Source organism: Polypterus senegalus, chromosome 2, assembly GCF_016835505.1.
Source record: "Polypterus senegalus isolate Bchr_013 chromosome 2, ASM1683550v1, whole genome shotgun sequence".
NCBI classification, from domain to species: domain Eukaryota; kingdom Metazoa; phylum Chordata; class Cladistia; order Polypteriformes; family Polypteridae; genus Polypterus; species Polypterus senegalus.
The window spans coordinates 87,981,768-87,987,594 of NC_053155.1; the positions used below are offsets into that span (position 1 = coordinate 87,981,768).

Below are 5,827 nucleotides of genomic sequence, written 5' to 3' on the forward strand. Positions count from 1 at the left end.
TATATATACTAATAAAAGGCAAAGCCCTCATTGACTGACTGACTGACTCACTCATCACTAATTCTCCAACTTCCCGTTTAGGTAGAAGGCTGAAATTTGGCAGGCTCATTCCTTACAGCTTACTTACAAAAGTTAGGCAGGTTTCATTTCGAAAATCTACGCATAACGGTCACAACTGAATCCTACTTACGTACATATATACATCCATAGCCTGCAGCCCGGTCGCCGTGTGAGGCGGAGTTGTGTCTTCTATCAGCACGCCTCCCATGTAATTGACTGCCTGCCCATATAAGGCCGTCCGTCACTCCGGTCTCTTGATTCCCTTCTTTGGCTGCTTTCCTCCCCACGTCTCCTTTATTTAATCCACGGCTTCTCAGCTGTTTTATTGTTCGTTTATTACGATTATAGTTATTTCTTGATTCCCTTCTTTGGCTGCCTGCCTGCCTATATTTCATCCACCATCCGCACGCCTCCCATGTAATTGACTTCCTGCCCATATAAGGCCGTCCTTCACTGCAGTGTATTCATTCCTTTCCTTGGTTCGCCACGGAAGCAGCCTTTTTATTTAATCCGCGGCTTCTCCGCTTTTTTATTGTTCGTTTATTACGATTATAGTTATTTCTTGATTCCCTTATTTGGCTGACTGCCTACTCATAAGAGCGTCCTTCGCTGCGGTGTCTTCATTCCTTTTTTTGGTTCACCACGGAAGCAGCCTTTTTATTTAATCCACGGCTTCTCCGCTGTTTTATTGTTCGTTTATTACAATTATTATAGTTATTGTGTAGGCATTTTAGACTTAGTTTACTGTTCAATGTACCCATTTAATTTATTGTTCCAACCGTACCCCCATTAACATGTCTATCAGCACAAGACTTCAGGTCACGTGTCTGCAAAACAACCTAATTGAGGCAACTATTTTTACTGGCAGTGGCTCGGGTGAGAGAGTTTTTATTCCTCGCATCCCCTTTATACCATCTAATCTCTCATTTCAATTCAAACACCTTCAATTTCCAGTAAAGCTCTGCTTCGCAATGACAATTAATAAGTCTCAGGGACAAACCCTAAAAAAGATTTGAGACAGGATTGCTTTTCACACGGCCAACTGCATGTTGCATGCTCAAGAGTAAGCTCAGTGCACAGCTTGGTCACATTACAACCGGAGGGCTAAACTGAATACTTGGTATACAAAGAAATCCTTAACAAATAATTATTTGTATATTTTCCATCAGATTACAAATGTTTACTTTTTTTCTTAATAAAAATTTTAAGGCAGTACTTTGCCGCTGTGAAGCGCAGGTATTTTGCTAGTATATATATATATATATATATATATATATATATATATATATATATATATATATATATATATATATATACTGCTCAAAAAAATTAAAGGAACACATCTTAATCATGTATAGCATCAAGTCAATGAAACTTCTGGGCTATTGATCTGGTCAGTTAAGTAGCAGAGGGAGTTGTTAATCACTTTCAGCTGCTTTGGTGTTAATGAGAATAACAACAGGTGCACTAGAGGGGCAACAATTAAATTACCCTCAAAACAGGAATGCTTTAACAAGTTGAGGCCACTCACATTATTCCCTCCTCATCTTTTCTGACTGTTTTTTTCACTAGTTTTGCATTTCGCTACGGTCAGTGTCACTACTGGTAGCATGAGGCAATACCAGGACCCTACAGAGGTTGTACCGGTAGTCCAGCTTCTCCAGGATGGCACATCAATATGTTCCATTGCCAGAAGGTTTGCTGTGTCTCCCAGCACACTCTCAAGGGCATGGAGGAGATTCCAGGAGACAGGCAGTTACTCTAAGAGAGCTGGACAGGGCCGTAGAAGGTCCTTCACCCATCAACAGGACCGTTATCTGCTACTCTGGCCAAGGAGGAACAGGATGAACACTGCCAGAGTCCTACAAAATGACCTCCAGCATGCTACTGGTGTGAATGTCTCTGACCAAATAATCAGAAACAAACTTCATGAAGGTGGACTGAGGGCCCGACGTTCTCTAGTGGGTCCTGTGCTCACTGCCCGGCACCGTGGCATAGAATACCAGAATTGGCAGGTCTACCACTGGTGCCCTGTGCTTTTCACAGATGAGACCAGGTTCACCCTGAGCACATGTGACATATGTGAAAGGTTCTGGAGAAGCCGTGGAGAATGTTATGCTGTCTGTAACATCGTTCAGCATGACCAGTTTGGTGATGGTCTGGGGAGGCATATCCATGGAGGGACACACACCTCTACAGGCTAGAAAATGGCACCTTGACTGCCATTAGGTATTTGGATGAAATCTTTGGACCCATTGTCAGACTCTATGCTGGTGCCATGGGTTCCTCCTGGTGCACATGTGGCAAGAGTATGCAGGCAGTTCCTGGAGGATGAAACAATTGATACCATTGACTGGCCCCCACACTCACCTGACCTAAATCCAATAGAACACCTCTGGGCCATTGTGTTTTGGTCCATCCAACTTCCGCCAGGTTGCACCTCAGATTGTCTAGGAACTCAGTGATGCCCTTGTCCAGATTTTGGAGGAGATCCCCCAGGATCATGCCCTAACGTTGTCAGGCATGCATAGAAGCATGTGTTGGCCATACAACCTACTGAGTACGATTTTGAGTCGCTACAATGAAATCTCGGCAAAATGGACTAGCCTGACGCTTTGATTTACAGGGTGTCTTTGAATTCAGCCCTCTGTAGGTTGATAATTTTCATTTCCATCAAACGATGTGGCATCCTTTCATTCCTAGTGCATTAACCAGTCCGTATCCAGCAGGATTTGTTTTCCCCATTGAGATCTGATGTGTTTTCAAAGTTTTTCTTTAATTTTTTTGCAGTTTATATATATATATATATATATATATATATATATATTTATTTATTTATTGTGGTGAGCCGGGATGCCCGGAAGGACCGGAGGAGGAATTTATGCCTCCTCCAGACCACGAGGGGGTGACTGCCCTGGTGGCTTTGGTGACCACGGGAAAGGAGCATGGAAGCTCAACCCTATAGGGACCCATGGTCACCACCAGGGGGTGCCCAGATGCCTGAGGAGCCCTGGCCCTCAGCACTTCCGCCACACTAGGAAGTGCTGGCAGGAGCTCATTGGAAGGATATAAAATGGATGTAAAAGGGGCCACCTCCCTCCATTCGAGGGCTGGAGTCGGAAAGGAAGAAAGACAGAGCTCGGGAGGAGAGGAGTGGAGGCGGACCTGAAGAAAGGCATTGGAAAAGGCCTGGACTTTGGGGGTGAACGTGTGCTGGTTGGTGAACCATCGGTGTCCGCCTGTCTGTGTCTGGGCCGGCTTCCTATATATATATATATATATATATATATATATATATATATATATATATATATATATATATATATATATATATATATACAGTAATCCTCGCTATATCGCTTGACTTTCGGATTCACTCTATCGCTGGATTTTAAATGTAAGCACATCTAAATATATATCACGGATTTTTCACTGGTTCGCTGATTTCTGCGGACAATGGGTCTTTTAATTCATGCTACACGTTTCCTCAGTTTGTTTGCCCTGTTGATTTCATACAAGGGACGCTATTGGCGGATGGCTTAGAAGCTACCCAATCAGAGCATGTATTACATATTAACTAAAACTCCTCAATGCTACAAGATATGCATCCCGCGCGTAGCTTGATTGTTTGCTTGTCTCTGCCTCTATCTCACCCTCTCTGACATTCTCTGCGCCTGACGGAGGGCTGTGAGCAGAGGTGCTGTTTGCACAGAAGCTGTTTGCCTAGTGGATACAGACGCACCTCTAAGAAATGCCGCTTTATAGCGGTGCTTACAGAAGCACACTTATTGATTTTTTGATGGTTTGCTTTAATCTCGCTCTCTCTCACTGACGTTCTCTGCGCCTGACGGAGGAGATGTGAGCAGAGGGGTTGTTTGCACAGAGGCTGTTTGCTTAGAAGATACTGACGCTCCTCTAAAAAATACCGCGGCAAATTTAAAAGCACAAGTATTGATTTTTTGATTGTTTGCTTTTCTTTGCAAGCGCTCTCTCTCTCTGAAATTCTCTGCTCCTGAAGAGAAGATCTATTTCCATTCTTTTAATTGTGAGAAAGAACTGTCATCTCTGTCTTGTCATGGAGCACAGTTTAAACTTTTGACTAAAGGGTGTTATTTCATTTTTAGAGGGCTCTAATAATGTTAACAGTGTGGGAGAGTTTATAAGGGCTTAAAATATATAAAAATAACTACACAAACATATGGTTTCACAGGTATATACTAATAAAAGGCAAAGCCCTTACTGACTGACTGACTGTCTCACTCACTCACTGACTCATCACTAATTCTCCAACTTCCCGTGTAGGTGGAAGGCTGAAATTTGGCAGGCTCATTCCTCACAACAACATTTATTTATATAGCACAATTTCATACAAAAAGTAGCTCAAAGTGATTTACATAATGCAAACGAAGATGAGATGGTCAGGCACAAACTCAGCGAAAGTGCAAGAGAAACTTTTAAGTGCAGAGTCTTAGCTAACATTAAATAAAGCCGTGGACATTGCAAGATCGCACAACATAGCACAATCACAGCTGAGAACCTTCGATGCATGTACTCCAAGCGGCTCACGTGAACTGACTTTGCAGGACTGGGAAAGGTAAACCCGTGCATGCAGTGTGTGATGTAACAACCCTCTGACACTGATCAAACTTTTTGTACACATATCAATAGGAAAGCAAGGTGTAAAGCTTAAGTTTAAATTACGTTCATAGACACGCTGCCGCTAAATATTCGCAGGCAAATCCACAACTTAATACCGGGAATGCCTGTTAAACATCTTAGATTCACGAGTACCGATTTCATCACTTCGATGAATGAAACCTGTTCAAAAAACGCATTACACAATTGAGAAGGTAGCAAAAGAATATGAAGTGTGTGACGCATCCAAGCATATTCATAAGTGCAGCTACTGCGGAAATAAAGCATGGTGTAAACCTTAAAATGAAGGGTATGAGACTGCTGCTCACATTAAGCCTCAATGCTAAAGACCTGGCGAAGTCATGGAGAACATGGAAGGAAGCGTTCAGATTATTCACAGAACTTGCAATGCCGGAGGCAGAGGAAAACACTAAAGTCAGATTATTCCGTTATCTTATTGGAGAGAGTGGCAGAGAATTGTGTCAGGCGCTGACCAGTGATGTAAGACCTGATGAGTTAACCATGAGCTTGATGATACATAAATTTGATGAACATTACAACCAAAAATAAATGAAACTGTAGAGAGGTACAGATTTTTTTCAAGAAATCAGGCAAGGGGAGAAAATATAGACAACTACTGTATGTCACATATCAGAGTGTTAGCAGGCACATGCAATTTCGGGGAGATTAAAAGTTCCCTTATACGTGACCGAATTGTGTGCGGAACCAGTGATGCAAGTTTAGAGAGGTGCATACAAATACCACAGAGCCACAGAACTGTTGAAGGAGAACAGCAGAACAGTCACATGGGGTTCCATATTCTATACTTTTCCCAGTGCGTCTCTCTAAACCCTCCGTGCGGGAACATTATCATAAGGCTTAACAATCCTATTGTTACTCCTTCTATGTGCACCCAACTGTCCATATTACAGAGTCTTCCTTGCTTTACCGCTGGCTGCTTCTTTCCATTCACCTTCCCAGCTCTTTATTTAAACAGTTTTCCTTCTCAATTTTCCGCTCCTTCGCTGTTTTCTCCCTTTTCGTTCAAAATACGCCCCTCCTTGCCTTTAGCGATTTGGGTAGTGAACACTTCGATGAATGAAACCTGTTATCTTTACAAAGGTTGACAAAC

The 5,827-nt window shown here is 42.6% G+C and overlaps 1 long non-coding RNA gene across 1 annotated transcript in view; it reads left to right on the forward strand.

Moving 5' to 3' along the window:
* The window catches only part of LOC120523141, a 57,631-nt gene that overhangs the window by 43,895 nt on the left and 7,909 nt on the right, over positions 1-5,827 (forward strand). The window lies entirely within an intron of this gene.